The sequence below is a fragment of the Trichosurus vulpecula genome, chromosome 4 (genome assembly GCF_011100635.1).
Source record: "Trichosurus vulpecula isolate mTriVul1 chromosome 4, mTriVul1.pri, whole genome shotgun sequence".
In the NCBI taxonomy this organism is placed as follows: domain Eukaryota; kingdom Metazoa; phylum Chordata; class Mammalia; order Diprotodontia; family Phalangeridae; genus Trichosurus; species Trichosurus vulpecula.
This window is the reverse complement of record NC_050576.1, coordinates 115,764,155-115,787,885: the sequence shown is the minus strand read 5'-3', so window position 1 is coordinate 115,787,885 and position 23,731 is coordinate 115,764,155.

The window sequence follows — 23,731 nt, the reverse complement described above, 5'->3', positions numbered from 1 at the left end:
CTGCAGCTGTATCAATGTGAGTGTTCCAGTGAGCACTGCACCTGCTCTCTTGAGGAGCATAATAAAATGCCTTTCTCTGCCCACTCTGGTCTTGAGTTCCTTGGGTGAGAATGGGCAAATCACATGGATCTTCCTAAGGTCAAGTGAAGGGAAGCAATAGGCAGCGGAAGCTCGTCTTGTGCTTACTCCTGGATCTTGCTTTGGGGTGTCCTGTGATCCCTGCTTACTCCTGGATCTTGCTTTGGGGTGTCCTGTGATCCCCACTGCAGCGTTAAGAGGGCTACCACTCCTGATTCCCTTGGGGAACCCTGTGGTCTGCACAGCCTTCTTAAGGGGATATCACTTGGGACTTCCAGCCCTGTCTCGGGAGCCTTGTGATCTTACCGCCATTCTAAAGGGGCCATCACTTGGGTCTTCCTTAGGGTCTGACCTCTAGGAGGCCCTGTGATCCCCACAGATTAAGGGCAGGGCTATCGTTTGGTCTTCCTCTGGGAGTCCTGTGGTCTGTACAGCCTTCCCTAGGGATTATCACAGGGTTCTTCCTCAGGACTTTGGCCCTGCCTAGGAAGTCCAGTGATCCCCAAAACCAACATTTCTCACAGTTAGAAAATACTGAGTGATGAAATGTAATTTCAAGATGCCAAGAATGGTAGTAACACAGGGAATCAAGAATGGCCTCATGTAGGATGAGCCACCCAAACTGTATTTTGAAGAAAGCTAGGAATTCTACAGCTGGGAATGCATTCCAGACCCATAGCATTACTTGTACAACAACCTGGGAATGGAAAATGGACTGTTGTACATCATATAGGGAATAGACGCTTAGCTTTGAGACCCTGGACAAGTTATTTAACCTATGTTTGCTTCTGTTTCCTCAACTGTAAAAATGAGGATAATAAAAATGAGCATCTGCTTCCCAGGGTTATTGTGAGGATCAAATAAGATGACATTTTTAAAGTACTTAGCAAAGTGCCTGGTATATAGTAGGGGCTTAATAAGTGCTTTTTTTTCCTTCCTCCACCCTACAAAAGTAACTTCAAGTACAGACCCTGCCCAAGTATTACAAATTACAAACGTTATAGTCCTAAATGAGATTTTATCCATATAATTTAAACATAATGAATTAATTAATCAATTTATGAAAGAGAGCTAGATAGCCTTATCTTTCTGGCTTGTATGGGTCATTCAGTAGTTGGGTCACCTTTTGTTTTTCTTGAGCAAAGTCAAGTAATCAGTTATGGAAATGCATGGCACTGGGGCTTGCTGATGACAGACTGTTTAATGCAAGTCTTCCCCTTCTATCCCTGAGGGAGAGAAGATTGGCAGGAAGATAGTAATAGGAAATGTTGCAGATGCTGTTGGAGGCTGTTGAGTCAACTGCTCCAGGCCTCTCCCTTTGAGTCATCTAGCAGAAGCAGAGGTCAGAGGAATCCATTTCCCCATCAGTTGTTCATCTTCTCCTGGTGTTAACTGCGATGAATGTCTACGGCACACCAGGGTGTGGCTATCTAATCATTTGCATATTAGTTTGCATGGATGGGCTAACCCTACGGGAACTTTTCTCAGTATTTAGAAAGATGGAAGGTGTATTCAAATGTATGTAAATATGGGAGTTCTAGTAGAGACTAGTGGTACTAAATTTGTACTCTTGGCAGTTTCCCAACTTCTCCATTTCTACCAAGTCATTTAATCTCTCTGAGCATCAGTTTCCTCATCTGTAAAATGGAAACAGTAATATGCTTACTTCACAGAGTTGCTTAGAGGATCATATAAGATAATGTAGGTAGAGTGCTCTGCAAACATTAAAGAGAGTTATAATAATAATAATATATTAATATATTAACCACATATTAATATATTAAATATCTATTAATTAATACAGAATAATTAGTAGTAGTAGCGGTGGTGGTAGTGGTGGTAGTAGTAGTAGTAGCAGCGGCAGCAGCACTAGCAGCAGCAGTGACAGCGCTGACTAAATCACGGGTCCTGGAAGTGGTAATAGTCAAATCAACAGCTCTAATAGATGGTCTCTACTTAATGAAGAGTCCTGTGCTGGATCCTTGGGAATTTTAGTGAGAAAAAAAGAAATGGAAAAACCAGTCCCTGCTTTCGAAGAATTTCATAATCTGCTCCATCAGCCCAGAGCAATGAAAAGACTTGTGAATGCTTATGAGGGAACATAATGTAACAGCGAGTGCAAATTAGTGCAATGCATTCACGAGAGTAAAAGAATAATAACGGGCTGTCATCCATCCAGCTCCAGGAGGACCCCGGATAAGCATTCTCAGTGGAGGGATTAGGTTGCTCAGGGCAACCCCCTAATGACCCATTCCCACTGTGAGCTGAAGTATGCTTTCCTGAAATGCATAGCTGGGGTTGGCAATTCAGTCTGTAGTCACAGAATAGGAGAAAGCGACTTGGCCCTCACGAATGGAGGTCAAACACAGGACTTGGGCTTCCAAGGCACCATTTTCTGACCTACTATTTTGCAACCAGTAGGTTATAACATTTGGGTTTGGGGTTTGGGATAGCCTGAGTTTCCTTTACCTCACTTTACATTGTTTTATGAAGGGCTTGGAGGAAGCAATGATCAGTAACCATAATGAGCAGAAAAGAGAGAATGAATGGTGTTTGTGTGAGATTTTAGGAGGCAGAGAGAGAGTACCAGAATAAGGAAGGGCAGAAAGAAGGAAGGAAGGAAGGAAGGAAGGAAGGAAGGAAGGAAGGAAGGAGAGAAGGAAGGAAGGAAGGAAAGAAGGAAAAGAAGAAAACAAGTATTTATTACATCATGCTAAGGGCTTTACAAGTATTATCTCATTTGATCCTCATAACAACCCTGGGGGAGGGGCGGTAAATGGTGTTATTATCCCCATTTTGCAGTTGAAGTACCTGAGGCAAATAGAGGTTAAGTGACTTGCCCAGGGTCATACTGCTAGTAAGTGTCTCAGGCAAGTTTGAACTCTGTTCTTTCTGACTCAAAGTCCAGTGCTCTAACCACTGTACCACTTAGCTACCTTTCTGAGAGCAGACAAGGAATCTCTTCCCTAGGGAGCATCTTTAATTTTTGAAGGATTGTTTAGACTTGCTTGGGTGGAATCAAATTTAGGTTAAGGTAAAACTTCCTCATGATTAGAGTTAGCGGAAGGCCAACCAAGCTGCCTGGGGAGATAGTGAGCTCCCTATCATAGGATGTCTTCAGACAGAAGATGGATGAAATCTTATCTGATGGGATGTGAGGATTCAGGCTTTCTGGGATGGCCCCCTCCAGCACTAAATTCTGTGAGAACATTCTGGTTTGTCCTGGTAAATTTACAGGTATGACCAAGAGAAAGTACATGAACTAAAAAACAAATTATTGTGCACCACTGTGTGTGTGTGTGTGTGTGTGTGTGTGTGTGTGTGTATACATATACACACACACATATATATTTATGCAGCCCTGTGTTATACCCTGGTAGTAATACAAGGATAAATATGATAGCTTCCTTGATTGTGATAAGCTTACTATCTAGTAGAGATAAAGTACATAAAATCAGGTTTCCACCCAAGCCAAGGGCATTTTTTTTTTTGCCATGTGATTCCTAATTGGTAGAGAGAATGCTGACATGATCTATTATGCCTGTGTGAGAGGTGGTATGGGTGCCAGGCCTTTTGGGAGGAAATGCGTTATTTGAGGGACATGGTCATAGTTGCAAACTGTGTTTAAGACTGACTACAGAGAGGAGAGAGAAAGATTTTAGAAGCTGCAGATACATAGAGAAGGCATCTCTTCCATCTGTCCTTAATTTCCAGCTTGTTTCCTTAAAGACTTCAGAGAAAAACTTTCCCCTTTGGGTGAGATTGAGGCTCTCCCTTGCTCAACTTGCTCAACTTCCTCCTGTCAGAAAAGCTCATTTACACTTGCATATCTCATCTGGTTTTCTGTTTTGCTTCCATAAATGGATTTATTCACTATTCACTATTTGTGATAGCCTGTTGTGTAATCAGTTGGAAAGGGTCAAATCAGTGGGTGGAAGCTCAGAACTGTCCTCCACCCTTGAGGGCTAGTGACCAAGGAAGAAGCTTTTTGTTCTGAAGCTAAAAAACAGTACCCCTAGATTAGCAATGTTTAGAGGGACAGATAGATTTCATTCTAGTATGGTACCCACTCTCAGAGATTGGAGAAAAGGACCCAGACACAGAATTTCTCCTGCTCCCCTCAAGGCAGCAATCACCGTTTCTCTTGAAAAGGGGTGGGCCAGATTCTGGAGATACTTCTTCATGCTACCCATGAGTCACTGGTCCATATATTTGTACAAACCCTCTAGACATACATATTATACATAGGCACATATATCTTACACAGACAAATTCTAATGTAGCAAGCATATTAGAAGAGTACAAAGTGCTGTGAGATCAGAGGAGGAAGAGACCATCTAATTTAACAGAAGGACCAGAAGATATGATTACGAAACACCTTCAAGGAAGCCTGACATAATGGATAGGGTATGGGATCTGGAGTCAGGAGCCTGCCTCACACACTAGCTGTGCAGTCCATGGGGAGCCATTTACCTCCCATACATAAAATCACCTACCTCATGGGCTGTTGTGAGAACCAAATGAGATAATAAATGTAAAGCTCTTTGCAAACCTTAAGGGTTGTATACAAGCAAGCTGCTATTACTGTCACCACTACTGCCACTGCTGCTTCTGTGATCAGTATCATATACCTTTTCCAAATTCCTAGGTCCTGTGCAAAAGTTTATTTTTGTTTGTATTTCTCTACATTACTCATACTACATCTTATAAGACTTTATTAAACATATTCTGTTGAGACAGGAAGAGAGTAGGGTGTGCTATAAAAAAAATCAGGAAGTGGGATGGCTTGTGAATCATCTTAACTGGAGCAATCAGGAAGTGGGAAGGTATATTCATAGGTACACTTTCATAGATAGGTCCTTTTAGACCTGGTTACTAGGAAGCAGTGAGATTCAAGCTCTGAAAGAAAAAAAAGGGGCTGGGGGGGGGGGTAGGGGGGTGGCGGCATCCTGGTGTGGTACTCCATGTATAGGACTTAGAAAGATCTGGTTTCAAATCCCATTTCTGGCATTTACTGATATTTTCTGACCACAGGCAAGTCATCATCTATCCTGACCCAAGTTGCCTCATTGGGAGCCTGGGGAGATTTGGTTTAATAGACTTAGTGGGGGGTGGTGTCAATCCCTCAACAAAATTACGTGGAAAGCCAAAGAAATCTAAAATGATTTTTCTTAAATACTTTAAAGAATGTGTACTTATATTCATGTGGGTCTTCTCCCCCCACCCTGGTGCTGTTGCAGCCCCCTTCACACATCAGTTGACAGTTTCATGAGTAATTGTGGCCAAAAAAAATTATAGCCAACCTTCTGAATATGTAACTCTCCCAGCTGCTAGGCTGGTCTTTAAATGTCAACATCGTGCTTGTCACTGGACCTGTACTTGAATGAAGCCTTCCTAGCTTAGTAGGACCCATGAAAGCTCGACTCTGCTGATGTGACTTTGAAGAACCCATGCTCACTTCCATGACACAATGAAGTGTTCAGCTGGGAATTTAGGAGAATTCTATTGTAGGCTGAATTAGTAGAAGTATAAAATCCAGTTTCCCGTCTTAGAGTTCCCTACATCAATGAAACCACAGGTCCAGGTCCAAGATGCATGTCTAGAGCAGGGGTCAGCAAACTAAGGCCCAAAGACCAAATCCAGCCCAGAAGCCTGCTTTTGTACAGTCAGTGAGCTAAGAATGGCTTTTACATTTTAAAATACAATAAATTTTTATTTTAAAATGTAAACAAGGAGAGGATTCTGGGAAGATGGTGGAGTAGGTCAGAAGATTCCAAGCTCTCAAGATTTTCCTCCACGAAAGAGATAAAATATCACCTTAGGGTGAACAAAGTTCGGGGAAAAAATAAATAAGAATGGGGGCACAACAGGGGTCTTCCTTGGACAATTTGATAAGATCAGAAGAAAAAGCCCAGGGTGAGGACTGGTCCCTGTGCAGAGTAAACACCTCCAGGCTAGGTGTCTATACAAGCCGTGGGGTTAGTTGGTTTGAGAGGCTGCTTCCATCCCAGCTACAGTAACTTTTACCCCTGGAACAGTGAGGGGAGTTGGGCATCTGAGCTCTGGGCAATCAAGGGAACCTCTGCCAACAAGGATCGCCAGACCCAGTTGTGCTGTGAAGAACGGCAAGGGTGACAAGGAACCAGCACACACCCAAGGAGTGCAGAAGCAGTGGGGCAGAAAGCCCCTGGCTGTGGGCGCTTACGGGAGGTTGGAGGTTTGGCTTGGGTTCCAGGCTAGAGGAGAGAACTGAAGATCTGGGGCAAGAGGCACCATCCCCCATATACCAGGGCCAGAGATGATTACAGAAATTAAGCTATTACCACAAAAAAACGCACAGGCAAGGAAGAAAGAATCCAACCATAGAAAGCTATTATGGGAATAGAGAAGACCGCGGTTCATCTTCAGAGGAGGATATCAAAGTAGAGAAACCTCCAAAGAGTAATGTCAAATGGTCACCTCCCCAAAATGAACCCATAGAAGATCTTTAAAAAGACTTTAAAAATCAAATGACAGAGATGAGGAAAAGCTAAAAAAAATAAGAATAATCCAAGAAAAACAAAATTATGAAAGGAAAGTCAACCAATTAGAAAAAGAAGAAAATGACACCTTGAAAATTAGAATTGGGCAGGGTGAAACCAGCGAAATTGTAAGAGATCAAGAAATAATAAAAGAAAACATGAATAATGAAAAAATAGAAGAGAATGTGAAATATGTTATAAGAAAAACAACAGATTTGGAGAATAGATCAAGAAGAGAAAACATAAAAATAATCGGGCTAACTGAAAGTGATGATCAAAAAAAGAATCTTGATACACTAATACAAGAAATAATTAAAGAAAATTGTTCCGAAGAATTAGAACAAGGGGAGAAAGTAGACACAGGAAAAGTCCATTGACCACCATTTAAAAGCGATCCTATGAGGAAAACTCACAGACTATCATAAATTCCTAAACCTCCAGTTCAAGGATAAAATATTAAAAGCAACAAGAATAAAACAATTTAAATATTATGGTGCCACAATTAGAATCACACAAGACCTAGCAATGGAGACATTGAAGGACCACAGGTGTTGGAACACTATATATCAAAGAACAAAAAGAACTGGGGCTCCCACCAAAAATATCGTACCCAGCAAAGTTAAGTGTAATCCTGAATGAAAAAAATGGATATTTGATCAACTCTCAGATTTTCAGGACTTTGTTTAAAAAAAAAACAAACCCTAAATGTAATAGAAGATTTGACATGCAAGAACCAAGAGAAATATAAGGTACATATCAAAGATGGATTATAAGGGATTCAATAAGGACAGACAGACCATTTACTTTTTATATATGTAAAATGTAAAACATATGTCTAAGATTTTTATTAATAATTGGGTAGCTCATAAGAAAGATTAGGGTAAACCTGAGTATGATATGAATTTTAAAAATGAAACCATTTAGGAACAGCTAAAAAGAGTAATTAGTTTATACAAATGAGACAAAGAGGAAGAATCGATGCAGAGGAATTAAATGGGGGAGGAGGGCTTGGTAGTTCTGGTAGCCTGCTTTCATTGCGAATGGGTTTAAGAGGGAAAAATATATGTATATTTAGAAGAGTATAAAAGTCTTCTAAATTTAGAAGAAATAAAACGGTAGGGGCATAGGGAGGGGGGAGAGGACAAGGGAGGGGTCTTTAGAGGGGAGGGAGAGGGAATAGGAAAAAGGAGGGTATAGAAAGGTGTTTAGATTTATGGGAATGGGAGGGTAGGGGAAGGATCCTTGCAAGGGGGGTAGGCAAATAATAGGAGGGCAAGGTAGCAGGTAGAAGTAAAGTAAAGGAGACAGGAGGGATAGGAAACGAGATATGCACAACATAAAAACAAAGATCAGGAGTAGAATTTGTTTGGGAAAGTTTATGTCTATGTATGTATATGTGTGTATATGTCTATAGCTATAGAGAAACATATCCAAACTTAATTGTAGCCTTTGGGGGTAGGGTGAGGGAAAAAAGAACAAAGTAAAAAAGTGCACAGCAGAGAACAAAAGAAAACTTATAAGGAAGCAAAGAAAAGATGGACAGTTTTCAACACAACATGTATTATTTATCATACAGGCTTTCTTGAAATGAAAATTTATTGTTACATATTGTGAATCCCTTCTTATGTTCTGCTATGCACATGACATGCTTTTTTTCTTTCTTACTTTGTATTTAAGTTCCAATGTTTAAGTTTATGCATTTGAGTTAGCATTTGAGTCTAAAATAAAATTTTAAAAATGTAAACAAATCATTCTTAGTTTCCTGGGCCAGCCATACAAAGGCAGATAGTGGGCTGGATTTAGCTTGTGTATTCTGCACTAGTGTTGAAGGTATCGGCTTTGCAGCTGCTATTGCATTAAATTGGAGGGCAAAAGAAAACTAAATGCACTTTCCAAAAAAAAAAGTTCTTTAAAAAATTATGAACTTAACAAATATCTATAAATGTAGATATTGCAACATACAAAGAGGAATGGAAAAGAGGATTATGTATGTGTGCTGTATGCTCTGCAGCTACTTTCCCAGACCCCTAAGACTGAGAGGCTAGGTCCCCAGAGCATGGCTGCTCTATCTCCCAGAAGTCATCAACAAAATTCAATTTTAATTGTATCAGGCACTGTGCCAAGCACTGAAGATACAAAGAAAGGCAAAAACAATCCCTGTCCTCAATTAGCTCACAATCTAATAGGGGAGACAGCATGTTGACAGCAGCAGTCAGGAACGTACAGGAAATGTATATATAGGAGATGTATATAACAGGCCAGTGTTGCTGCATCATGGAGTATGCAGAGGGGAATAAAGTGTGAGAAGATTGGAAAGGTAGGGAGGCGCCATGTAATGAACAACCTTAAACACCAAATCGAGGGTTTTATATTTGATCTTGGAGGTAATAGGGAGTGGCTAGAGTTTATTGACTAGGGTGGTGACAAGGTCAGACCTTTGTAAATTATAGGAAATTAGTGAGTTGATGAAGTGGGAGGTTAGAGTGTTTGAGAGAGTATCAATATGTATGTTTAAATCCCTTAGTATGATGGCAGAAGTTAGAGACTAGGGAAAGATTGTGAGCCATGTACTAAATTCATTGAGGAAAGAAGGGAGTGTCCTGAAGGTATGTATGAAGGTATAGTTATTAGGATTTTTATTGGGTAATATTGGGTAATAGATGTGGATTGAGTGAACCTCAAAGGAGGAGAGATTACTGAGTAATGCTGGTATGGGGAGAAACTGGAAGTGGCAATGGGGAGCAAAGAGGATTCCAATACCCCCACCTTAACGAGTGAATGAAGGGGAATGAGGGAAAGTGCAGCTAAAGATGGAAAGTGTGGCCAGGGTGGCTATGTCATCAGGAGGGAGCTAGGCCTCACTAAGAAGGCAGAAAATGGAAAGAGTAGGAAAATAAAATATTTAAGATGAAAGTAAGTTTGTGTCTATAAAGCAGGTATTCCAGAGGGCACAGAGAAGGGAGTGGGTACATTTTGTTTGGGACTTTGAAGTGAGGTGGAGAATGGGAACAAGAAATTGGGCAGTGGGGGGATGGAAATGAATTTTGGAGAATGACCTACAGAGTTTTGGAATCAATGAGATGGGGAAGGCAGTGGAGGGTGGGGGGGAGTTTGTTAATCACCAAATGAAAAATTTAGATATTCAAAGCTAATAGTATTATGACCTCTGTGGGGGAGTCCTTTCAGGGTCTTGAACAGTTCAGATGAGGGAGCAAGAACTTGGAAAGCAAGGAATGGGGACACTCTCCTTCCCCCAAGGCAGGGGATAATGCTATAAACTTGATGGAATGGTTCCTTCTCCCCTCACTTCAGTGACAGGAAACTGGTATGATGGAACAGTGCTTCTCTGCTTCTCCCAGAAGCTGGAGATCAGGAATAAGGTGCCTGGAGCATGATAATATGGTACTCAGCTCTCCCATTGTCACTGGAGGCTGGAGATCGGGTAGGACCTTTGTGGAGATCAGGAAAGAGTTGCTCAGGGCATGATGGTAGGGAGCCTTCCTCTTTTCCCTCCAGATTTTGCCTATGATATTCTTGGGTATTTTCAGTTCAGAATTTCTTTCAGGAAGTGATCAGTGGATTCTTTCTATTTCTACTTTGCCCTTAAGTTCTAACAGATCTGGGCAGTTTTTACGATTTTTTAAAATATAATGTCTAGATTGTTTTTGTTTAGTTATGATATTCAGGGAGCTTGGTTATCCTTAAATTATTTCTCCTCAACCTGTTTTCCATGTCAGTTGTTTTCGATAGCAAATACTTTATACTTTTTTCTATTTTTTCATTATTTACAGTTTGCTTTAATATTCCTTACTATCTCACAGAGTCATTGAATTCTGTTTGTCCCATTCTGTTTTTCAAGGATCTCATTTCTTGGATAAGATTTTCTACCTTCTGTTCTAAATTATTTATTCTCCTATCATTTTTTTCTCCCTAACTCTCATTTTTATCTTTTTATACCTTGAAATTTGTTTTCATATACTCTTTTGATACCGATGGCCGTTTTCCTGTCTGCAGCTCTATTTGTAGATATTATAGGGTTTTTCTTTTCTCCTACATTTACTTCTTAGACAACCTTTAGCCTAAAGTATTTCTTAGTTGTGTTCAGTGTTTTCTTCTGTTTACTCATTTTCAGTCTCCATTCTTGGTTTAGGATTTTGTGCCTGAGCCAGCCATCTCCAGCATTCTTTGGTACACAATTTCTGTTTTGGAGAGGTTTGAAAGGTAATGGGAATCAGAGAATGTGTTGAGTTTTCTATTTTGTTGCCCACGTGACCTGGAAAAGCCATCTCTAGCATTCTTGAAGGGATTAGGCAGGCATTATTTGACCTTGTACTATAACCTCTGTAGTCTGGATGCTCCTATTGTACTGCTGGTCTAGATTGTGTGGGAGGAAGGCAGAAGAAGGTTGGTATTATTCCCTACTCTCTTCCTCAACCTTTGCCTTCCATCTTAGTCTTCTCATTGTCGCCTGCAGGTGCAGGTCCCAGGTAGTCTCTTTCTCTTTGCAAAATCCTCAGTCAGAAGATGGATCTATCTTCTACTATGGCCTCTTCTACAGACCCTTGTGAAAAGTTGGAGATCATGTTCATCACAGACCTCCTGCAGTTGATATCCCAGAACTGAGTTAATCTTGCCTCCTGATGTTGGTATGAGTAGTACACAGTGGCACCCTGTCTCCCTGTATAGCATGTGATCTATCAGGAATGGTTCTATCCTGATAGGCTGAGGCTAGAATCTGGCATTGACTGAGAAAACCCTCTTCTCAGAGCACTGGATAACTTCCAGTCCCTTTGAAGGAATTTGCACTGATTTCCTTCCTTTCCCTGCCTCCATTCCAGCTGGGTTACTGATGTTCACACTGGTTTCTCTCCGGGGCTCCAATTGTTTCCGAGGTTACCTGAGCTAGTCCTGGATTCACTAGTTCAACACCCCATCAGACTACACCCTCTTTGATTTGCCTTTTGGTGTAGTTCTGGACTAGATGGGGGAGCTTACTGATGTTTCTTTTCATATTTTATTATCATTTGTCTTTCTGGGACTATTTTCAATTGTGTGCTGAGTGACCTTTCACAATACCATATTTAACAGAATTTCCCTTCCCAGTGTTCTTTCCAGATGTGCTTTCACGTATCTCCTCCTGTCTGGTCCTTTATTCAGTTGTCTCCTCTCTCCCCAATTCCGATGGTTAATAGTGATGATGGTATCTAGCATTTATATAGCACCTTAAGGTTTGCAAAGTACCTTGTAGATATTATCTCATTTTGTCCTTATGTAGCAAGTCTGTCCACCACATGTGGCATGGGGGTATTATGTGTGCCTGGAAGGAAGGCAAGAATAGCTACATCTCTGGCATCTCCTCCCCCTGTCGTTTTCCAAGGGATGCTTTAATTCTTTCCAGGAAGGAAAGCAGGAGGTGGAGGGCAGAGAGACCATTCTTCTCTCCTCAGAGAGTGGGGTGCTGGGCTAGAATTATATCTGTGTGTTTCCTTTAAATATTGTTAGTCTAAGGGATGTAGTTTTGAAGTTCAAGTTAACTCCTGATTGCTATTCATTAATGGGGAAAAGAAGACCCCAAGTTCTATATCCTAGGCTTGACTTCCTTCCCACTAAATGAATTCACATAGTAAATAATAAAGAAACCCATTTATCTAAGTCAATAGCAAATTAGAAGTTATAAAAAGCATATATCATATAATATACATACACACATAAATATATACATATACATACATGCATATATGTGTATATATATATATATACATGCATGCGTATATTTGTATATATGTAAATACTAGGCAATACAGAGTGAAGGAGCTTTCCTACTGAGAACAAGATAACTCAGTTCAACCACGAGGGAAAATCCCAGAGCTTACCCAAAGGGGAAAACTTCCCTGAAGTCTCTAGAGTTACAAGCTGAGAATAAGGACATGATCCAAGTTCTACATGCTAGCTTCTTCTCAGAGTCATCTTCCCTTCATGGCCCCAAAGGGAGGTTGGAATCCCATGTGTCTTCTCACTTAACACTGGAAACCAGAAGGTCCTGAAGAGACTGGAGAGCTGAAGAGATTGAAAAGGCTTAGTTTCTCTTCTCTCCCACTCTTGCCAACTTTGCCCTTCACACAAGCACTCTAATTTCCACCCATGAGGACAGAGTCCCAAACCACTGGGCTTTAAGGCTCCTGTTATACTTACAAGAATACTAAGAGTTAGGTGCTATTATTGTCCCTATTTTACAAATTAGGAAACTGAGGCAGATAAAGGTTTTTTTTTTTCAGTGACTTACCCAAGGTCACACAGCTAGTAAGTGTCTGAGGCCAAATTTGAACTCAAGTTTTCCTGACTCTCGGCCCAGGACTCTAATCACTGCACTACCTAGCAGTGAGCCAGTAGAGAACCAGGTAGCCCTTGGCATTTTAAATGAAATGTCCCTGTCTCTACCACTCCTTCCCCACCCTCCTACCATCTAGATCCCCCACCTTTAACCAGGCCGGGTTTAGAGGTTTAGACATAGGGGAGTTACTTCTAATGCCTGGCAAGCATAGGAGAAGGGGTAGGAGATGTGTTCCTGGCCACCATATTGAAACTCTGAATTTATATTTCTGTAGACAATTACTCATGGCGGTTAGGTTCTATAATAGTAGTGATGTGGTTCTATGCATCATAAGTGTGGTGGGTGAAATAAGTGTGTATGGGTTGAATCTACCTCCATTTATACTTCTGGAGAAATATGTGGTCTGGATACCAGATAGAAATAGCTGACATTTATATAGCACTTTAAAATCTGGAAAGCAGACTTTTCTATATATTATCTCATTTACATATTTTACATATATTATCTCACTTGAGTCTCTGAGGTAGTTATTTCGGGATATTATTATCACCCATTTTACAGACAAAGAAAACTGAGGTTCAGAGAAATGAAGGAACTTGCCTGTAGTCTTACATCTAATATGTGATGAGAGCTGTATTCGAATCCAGATCTTCCCACTTTGATTCTGGCCTATCCACTACACCACACTACCTCTCAAACAAGTGACTTACACAGGAACTTTGGAAACCTAACCCAGTAACATGTTGTGAAATTGAAGAATGTTTTTATTTATTGATAGCTGTGATCAAGGCACGACATCAATAACGGCCAGTGTTATCTACACATGTAAGTAATATGCTTACATGAAAGACGGTTTGGCGGTAATGCATGGAAAGCTGTCCTTGTCAAAAACGGCTTAGATGCAAATCTTTTTGGAGGCAACTAAGTGGAATATTTGGAGCACTGGACCTGGAGTCCAGAAAACCCTGGGTCAAATCCTTCCTCAGATACTTACCAGCAGTGTGACTCTGGGTCAAGTCAAATAACTGCAGTCTGCCTCAGTTTCCTCATCTGTAAAAAAGGGAATAATAAAAGTACCTACCTCCCAGAGAAAAATTTTGTAAAGTACTTTCTAAGTGCTAGTTGTTGCTGTTGTCATCTTATGTCTCTGACTTTCATCCTGACTCTGTAACCCTGGGGATATCACTTAACTTCGCAGTGCTCCCGGACATGTCTAATACCATAAGTTATGGATTACGATTAGAAGTTACATACCAACTCTAAGATCCTAAGTTACATTGGAGGAAGTTTCCACACTGAGAATGCCCCTTCACCAGAGGAAATCATAGGACCTCCACCCTTCCAAAATAGATAGATAGATGATAGATGATAGATGATTGATAGATAGATAGATGGTAGATAGATAGATGATAGATAGATAATGTATATATGCATATATGTATGTGGCTTTGCTCACAGTGCCCTGAGAAAGGAATGTGTGTGTGTGTGTGTGTGTTTAAAAATGTATTTGTTCTATCTTAGTGGCTAGATTCTTTATTAATGAAATTCAAAGCTGTCCCAGGTTTAAGTTCAGTTTCGTCTTGGCAGAAGGTAACTTCCTAGTTCAAAGGAAAGCTGTTTAAAAAAAAATACCCAAACCAAATAAAAACAGCCCTTTGGCTTCCAAGACATACCAGACCCCGGCTCGTTGATTTTGGGCAAATGAATCAGAGACATACGGTTTAGATTTCCCTCTCTAAGGAGGAGCGATCTTGCAGGGTAGAGATGTTTCACAGACTACTGTAGCTTTGCTGAACCTAGAATAGTTGAAGGCCAGCCCAAGCGGCTTTTCCAAAGCCCAGCGCCCTCTCTGCCCCTCTTCTAGCTCCCCTTCTCTCTAGTGAATTTCCCTTTGTCGTATCAGTCTATCTGTTCAGCCTCCCTGCTTCTGCTTGCTATTAGCCTGTGCACAGATGTTATCTTAAGTTCCTGATTAAGAACCAGTTAGTAACTAGGATACTGAAGTACACAGATGATTGTTTATTATTGCTAAATCTGCAGCCTCCATTCCTGAAATAACTCCCACCCACCTCTGTACACAAAAAAGATTTCTAAGAAAAATTTACTGGTTTTCATTGTTGTTTCTCTCCATACTGATGATATTTTCCTGGAACTCATCAGCCTAAATAATACAATACACAGGAACATGTAGACATTCATCCCCAGGGGATACTGACCAGAACTTTGGAATGATTGATGTGGGGATCTTAATGGGATGAACCGCCAGAGAAAACACGAGAGAACAGTGACATGCCCACCACTTCCTTTAGCAAACTGTATCTTTTCAGGTTGCGATAGCAAACACCCTCTCCTATAAGAAGCTTTCCTCAATTATCTGAGAACCTCTTTCTACTGCTATAATATTGATGCATATCCCTAGTACACTTACATAGCTAATATTTAACTTCATCTATGGAATCTGTATACAAATTAATGTTTTGATACTGGTCTTGTCTCTGCCACCAGAATATAAACTCTGCAAGTATAGGGATGAAGTCAAACCTTATTAATTTTATAAAAGCGTTAAGTCATTCTTTATCAGTCGCCATATGCTAAGACCTGAGAGGCAGCATGGCATTATGTGTAGAAGGTTTAATTTGAATTTAGGAAGACTTGTACTTAAGTTCTGCTCTGAGTCATAGTGGTAGAGTGACTGTGAATAACTCATTTAGCATCTTAGCATCCCATGAAATTCTCTAAGTTAGAGACAGATTGTGGATATGTATTAGCGTCTGGTAGAGGGATGTCACTTGTTCCCTACACCTGTGAAATTACAGGTTTAGAAAAAAAAAGCCAGGCCCTTTACTAAGGGGTACAGGGAGACCCAAAGGAAGATGACAAAGCCATACTCTCAGATGACTTACAATCTACTTGGTGGGGCGGGGGGAGGATCAAGAGAGGTATAAATGAGAATATTCTTATAGTAAGAGAAACTTGCAAAAATATTAAGTCATTTCAGCTGTATAGACAGAGAGAGTGTTTCTCACATATTTATCAATATGATTGAATTTAGCTAAAAAAAAAAAATAGGGCAGCTAGGTGGCCCAGTGGATAGAGCACTGGGGGCTTGGAATCAGGAGGACTTCTCTTCCTGATTTCAAATCCATCCTTAGACACTTACTTAGCTGTGTGACCTTGGACAAGTCACTTAACCCTGTTGGCCTCAGTTTCCCCATCTGTACAATGAGCTGGAGAAGGAAATGGCAAACCACTCCAGTATCTCTGCCAAGAAAACCCCAAATGGAATCACGAAGAGTCAGAAATGACTGAAAAACAACAACAAAGTTGAAAGAAAAGCAGTTGAATTCAAACTACTTGTTTATACCAAATAATTGGTTGTAATGAACTCTGATCACTTTTCTCTTCTTTTACATTTTAAAATTTATTTTTAATATATCAGTATTTAAAATTTTGAATTGCAAATTGTCTCTCCCTCTCCCATTGGGCAGGCAAGCAACATGACACTTTGATCCCTTTTCAATTGAACAAGTATTGATCAGGATCGGCTACATTCTAGGCAAGTTATTTTCCATTTAGTGTAGACACAGAGAGACAAGACCTAAGGGGCTGCCGTTGTGAATTAATTAGCTAACTGAAAGCAGGTGAACTTAATCAAGGAAAACTTCATGGGAGTGGTGAGGCTTGAGAATGGGACAACGTTACATGCCCCCATTAATTGTCCCCTAGATAAAAGGCTTTCTCCTCTCTAGTTTTTTGATCTGTTGAGTTATAATTATTCAAAACATGTTCTTAATTGGTTACACTGTGCTTGTTCTACACAGCATTGCCAGATTAATATTCAAAAAACATACTTGGGTCATGTCATTACCCCACTTTAAAACCTCTGAATGCTCAAAATTGTCTGAAGCATCAGTTCTCAAGCTCTTTGGTCTCCATATCCCTTTATAACCTTTAAAAATGATTAAGGACTCCAAAGAACTTTTGTTGATGAGAGCTATATTTATTAATATTTATCATATTAGAAATTAAAACTGATGAATTTTAAACATTTATGAATTCACTTAAAAAACAATATTAAATGCATTACATGTAAATAACATATTTTTATTAAAAAAAAACTGTTACCTGAAACAAAAAACAAAAAAAATCAGTAAGAATTTTATGCATTTTTGCAAATCTCTTTAATATCTGTCTTACTAATGATCTCTTAATTGACACATTGAATGAACTTTTCTCAGTCCTTGGCCTTCTTGACCTCTTTATCACTGTTGGTCACCCTCTTTTCCTTGTTACTCTACTCTTGGTGCTCCTCCTACCTGTCTGACTATTCCTCAGTTTCCTTTGCTGGATCTTCACCCAAGTCATACCCACTAAAATGGTCGTTCTCCCAAGCCTGTTCTGGGCTCTTTTCTCTTTTCCATCTATACTATCTCACTTGGTGATCTCATAGGCGCCTATGGATTCACTTATCATCTTTACGCAGATGACAAATCTACTTGTCCAATTTAAATCTCTCTCCCAATCTCCAGTCCCACAATTCCAACTGCCTATTAGAGAATTTAAACTGGATATCCTATAGAAGTCTTAAACTCAGTATATCCAAAACTGAATTCACTATCTTTCCCCTCACACTCTCTCTTCTTCCTGACTTCCCTATTACTGTCAAGGGCACCATCGTCCTCCCAGATACCCGTGATGGAAACCTAGGTGTCATCATCCTTAATTTTCATTGTCTAACCCCATATCCAATCATTCGTCAAATTCTGTCATTTCTAGCTTCGTAGGAATCCAAGAGAAGAGGACAGCTTAGAGCTGAATAGGTTCAAAAAGGAGTCAATGTGGGGAGAAGAAGAGAGAGTAGTAGTGCAGGGGAGATGGCTTGGGAGAGAATCGAGGGGTCAAGTGATTCTAATCATGGTCACGGTGTCATATAAGATAAGACAGAGGGAGAGCCAATAGATTATGGTCAAATAAGAGGATTTCAGAATTCTTGAATGTGGAGGTGGTACATTTATGGGTGATGACAAGATCAAGGGTATGACCACGGTTGTGTGTGGCTAAGGTGGAGTGGAGGAGTAGCTCATGGGCATTGAGTAGATTGAGGAACTAAGTGGCTAGGGTATTTTTGGGAAAATCAATATGTATGTTGAAATCCCCTAGTATGAGGGCAAGAGTTGGGGAGAAGAGGAAAATTATAAGCCAAGTATCAAACTCATTGAGGAAGAAAGGGAAATGACCTGGGGTTCTATAGACAATAGCTACCAGGATTTTGATTGGGTAGTTGATATGAATAGCATGAACCTCAAAGGAAGAGAGGTTACAGAGTGACAAAGGAAAGGGGGAACCTGGAAGTGGCAGTGGGAAGCAAGGTGTATTCTAATTCCCCTGCCTTGACCAGTGAGTGAGTGAAGGTGCAGCTAGTATAGGAAAGGGTGGTCAAAGAGGCTGTGTCAACGGGAGGAACCAGATTTCAGTAAAATGGAAGGAGTGGGAGAGGAAAATATTTAAGATGAAGCGAAGTTTGTTGTCTATAGAGCACTCATACCAGAGGGCACAGTGGAAGGGTTATCCTAGCCAAACCAGAATATTTTTCCTTCCCTAAAGATGTGCTGCATTTTCTTGTCTCTAGACAGTGGCTTGTGCCATTCTCTCCACTTACTGTGCTCTCCCTACTTTCATCTATGGCCATAAAAAGGGAATGCCTCATTCAACAGAAATAGATTAGTCAGAATGGGGAGGGGAGTCACATTGTATGCGTTTATTAAGCACCTTCATGCACAAAGCACTGCATTAGGTGCTGAGGGTACAAAAATAAAACAAAAAACAATGCCTGCCCACAAGGAGCTTACATTCTACTTTGGGGATACAGCAGATAAACATATGCCTTAAGATTTGAGGAGAACGGGAGCACTAGCAAAGTGGGGGATCAAGAAAGGTTTCCCATAGGAAATGTCACATGAGCTAAACCTTGAAATAAGCTAGAGATTCTAAGGGATAGAGACAGAGAGGTAGTGCATGCCAGATATGGGGGAACAGCCTATGCAAAGCCATGGAGGTGGGAGATGGAACACTGGGTTCAGGGAAGAAGGTATTAACACATCTGTACAGAAATGCATGAATCTCTCCTAGAAGTTGGGAAGGGGAGGAGAAAATGATTGCCTTGCTTGGTACTTTCTGAAGGTAGAGGAAACAATCTGAGGAGCTGATGTCTATCCACTTCATGATATAAAGGAAGGGCAGATTCCTGAAGTGGAAAGGATTTAAAACTTGGGAGAAAAATGGCCTTGTCATCTTAGAGTTGGTAATAGACAGAGGAAACTGCTTAGCATAGTATGGTATGTACACTAGACTTTTGGAGAAGAGATTCCAAAAAGATAGAGGAAATTTGGGTGTGATCCCATGGCTTGAGAATCCAAAAGGAAAGCAGGCTCAAAAGGGATTGAAGGTTCTCCCAAATGAAATTCCAACAATGCAGTTGTAAAAGACCGAAGTAAAGAAGAAAAAGGTGACTAGGAGCTCCGCAATGAATGAACCAAGGACATCTGCAAAAAGTGGAAACAGAGGCACATAATCAAGCATGAATGCACACCAAAAATGGGCATGGAATTTTAAGAACAAAGTGTCTTGTGAATATTGAAAGGAATAGCTTGTGAATATTGAAAAAAAAAAAGCAGTGATTACTAGAAGCCAGTATGGATTAACTAAGAGCAAGTCTAATTTCCCTTCTTGATAGGGGGTACTAGAGGAGTAGATTAGAGGAACATCATCTTGACAATTCCACCTCCACTACATCTTTTTCATCCGTACCCTTCCTCTTTACCTGCATGGCCATGAACCCAGTTCAGGTCCTCATTACCTCCCATCCACTTAGCCTCTTAACTGCTCTCCTTGCTTCCAATGTCTCTTTTTTTCGATCTATTCTCCTTCACAGTAATAGGACTATCTTAATAATCCCAAGTCTAACTATATCACTCCTTTGCTCAGTCTTCTTTCATTGTTCTCTATTTTTTCTTAGACAAAATTCTGAATTCCATAGGTTTGGCATGTGAAGTCCTTCACAGTCTGGTTCCAGCCTACCTTTCCATAGCTACTTCACATTGCTTTCATTTGACTTTTCAACCAAGTTGGTCTATTTATATAGTTCCCCTGACTTAGTATTGCATCTGCTGTCTTCTTGCCTTTGCACAGACTGTCTCTTGTACCTCTAATATACCCTCCTTGCCCCCATCTTCCGTAAAAGCTCAACTTAGGTGCCATCTCCCTAGGAGACCTTTTTCCGATTCTTCCAAGTTTTTAGTACTCTCTTTTTCTTCTAAACATATCTTGTATTTACTCATCTTTGTACAGATTGTATCCCATCTCCCCAACCCCTCAGTATGTAAGCTGGTTAAGTTTAAGGATGATTTTTCATTTTGTTTTTGTATCACTAGAACTGAGCACAGTGCCTTAACACTGCTATTACTTTTAATGTGGGCTGAATTGAATTCAGTAAGGATTTGAAAAAAGTTTCTCAAGTCATCCTTGTAGACCAGAGGTTCTCAATCTGGGGTCCATTAACTTGTGGCTTTTTTTTTCAAAATTTAATAACTATATTTCAATATAATTGAAATATTAATCATTTCCTTTGTAATCCTAGGTCTTTTATTTTATATATTTAAAAACATTCTGAGAAGGGGTTCATAGACTTCACCAGACTGCCAGAAGGGTCCATGACACAAAAAAGGTTAAAGACTCCTCTGATTCAGACAAAATGAAGTGATGTTGTTTGAATGACAAGACCATCAAATGTCGCTCATTTAGTAAGTAGCTCCAAAGAGTAATGGGTTAATGGATCTATGTCAACTTGGAGGAAAGTTTCTGGTGTGTGTCACTGATCTCTGTCCTCATCTCTGTCCAGCTAAACTTTTTAAAAAAATCAATGCACCTTTTCAAAGGTTACAAAAAAAATTGAAAAAATATAGGAAGCTAGAGTGCTAGACTTGACTTCAAATCCTAACCTAGATTCTAATCGTGTGCCCCTGGGCAAGTCACTTAACTTCTGCCTGCCTCAGTTTCTTTATCTGTAAAATGGAAATAATAGCACCTATCTCCCAGGGTTATTGCGAGGATACAGCGTGATAGCATTGTAAAGGACTTTGCAAACCTTCAGGTGTCATATAAGTACTAGCTGTTATTATTAGATGGGAGCAATGCATCTTGAAATACGTATATATATGTATATATGCACACTAAATATATACATATTTAATATGTGTGTATATATGTGTGTGTATCTATATCTATATATCACAAACATAGGGGTTTTAGTTGACTATGAGTTCAATGTGAACACATAATATTACATGATATCCAAAAAAATTGGCAGCTAGGTAGTGCAGTGGCTAGAGTGCCAGACCTGGCCTCAAACATTTACTAGCTGTGTGACCCTGGGCAAGTTACTTAACCCTGGAGGAGGAAATGGCAAACCGCTCCAGTATCTCTGCCAAAAAACCCCTCGATTAGGGAGGCCAAGAGAGGCCATAGTTTCACTGTTTCACACAGACAACATAGAGAAAGACAAATATGTCATCTAATGAAATCAGATCAGCAGCCCCATGGATCTCCACTGCTCTCCTGTGAAGGAGTCTCACCTAACTGGCTTGCCATCCTTCCTTCTACTACACACAGCTTTTAAACCACTTCAACACTAGTCCAGAGTTTTTAGTTCTCCATGTTATATTCTGCCTGTGGTTATACTTAGTGTGGGAGAGACATTGTGCCCTTGTTGGGGCTACTGGCGGCAGCTGCTCCCTTCCTGATCCCACAATTCAACTTCCCTGCATTCCTTACTGTGATATGAAAAGAAACCTTAGAGGTCGTCAAGCTCACCTCTTAACCCAAATCATAAATCCCATTCATAACATTCCCTGACAAATCATTCAGTCTACCAGGAAATCTCCAGGGACAGGAAACTCACTATATTCAAAGGTAGCCCGTTCAGGAAAATTTTCCTTACAGTTAAGTCAAAATCTGTTTTGGTGTGACTTCTATCAACAGATCCTAATTCTGCCATCCTAAGGGCAACAGGTAGGGGGTAGGGAAAAAGAGAGTGGTTTGGTTAGGAGGTTATTGTTATGATCTAAGTGGGTATTTATGAAGGCTTTGTACTAGGGTAGTGACAGCAAGAATAGGTAAGATGAGATGGCTCAAGAACATTTTAGAGGTAAATTTGACAGGACTTACTACTACTGATTGCATCCCTAGTGGCAATATAGGGAGAGGGAAAAACACCAAGGTTCTAAACTACAGGGAATGATGGTGCCACTGACAGAAATAGGGAAGTCAGAAGGAGAAGCAAGTATTAGGGGGAATATGATTAGCTCAGTTTTGGATGTGTTGAGTTTGAGGTGCTCCTGGGACAACTAGGTGGAGAGTTATAGAGTGAGATGTGGATATAAAGGCTAAGAGAAGGGTCAGGGCTGGAGACAAAGATATTAGCACAGCAAGAAAGGCAGGTGAGCTAAAATCTGAAGGAAGTCTTGAATTCAGGGAGAATAAGTCTACTGAATTTTAAGGCTAGACTTATGATACTACTTACAGAGAGACTTACAGAGTTAAAGGGGTGTGGGGCAAGATAAGCAGGACTTAATCACAAAATATTATTTGATTTTTGGCTGTTCATAGATTTTTTTCCTGATTATGCTTATGTGCTGGGCTGGATTGCTGAACCAAATACAAAAGAAATTGGAATGATAAATTTGTATTGCCATCATAGGATCATAAAATTATAGATTTAGCACTGGAAGAGGCCTCAGGGGTCTTCTAGTCCACCAGTAGGGCATCAGTGGCAGGGCAAGATTCAAACCTAAAAACTCTGACTCCTTATCTTCTGTTACTAGTCAAGACCTTTGTCACTTTACTCTCTGTACTTCAGTTTCTTTATCTGTAAAATGAGGAGATTTGTCTAGATAACTTAGAGTTTTCTTCCAGATCTAGATTTATGAACCTGTGACTGCACCTTCTGCATCATTCCCCCTTTCCTAGGTCAGGTCAGTAAGGGAGACTGATTGTCTCCAGATTGGAGACAAGATTGTCCAGGGAGAAAGCATGGAGAAAAAAAAGAAGAGGGAATATGTGAGAAACTTGGAGGATACCAACATTAAGGGATTGGGTAGAGGAAGAGAAACCAGTGAAAGAGAAAGAGAAGTAGCTATTAGACATAGAAGAACCAAGAGAATTTAGTGTCTTGACAGCCAAAGGAGAAGAGTATATTCAGGTGGCAGAAGATATTCTACAGTGTCCATAGCTACAGGGAGGCGATGCAGAATCAGAACAGGAAAAGGACCATTGCATTTATTAAGAGGGAAGTCACTGATGACCTTTTCTGAGAGAAGTTCTAATAGCCTGGGAGGAGGGAGGGAAGACTCGGGCTGCGAGGGATGAAATCCAAATCACTGGGAGTTGAGGAATGACAGTATCAAGAAAGTGGAGGCATCAGATATGGATCTCAAGATATGAAATTTCAAGAAGTTTAGTTGTGAAAAGAAGCACAGAAATAGAATAGTAGATTTATAGTAGGAGAAAAATGAAGGGAAGGCTTTTTAAAAAAGGATTAGGTGATCTGAACATGTTTGCAGGCATGCAGAAAAAAAGCCAAAGGAGAAAGACACTGACTGATAGAACAAGGCATTGGATAGAATAAGAAGGGAGCACAAATAGAGAAGCCTTAGCCTTGGCAAGAATTAGGAATGGTTCATCCTCTGAGGAAGGAAAAAAAGGAGAAAATAGGATAGACTTTTAAAATTTTAAAATGACTTTGATT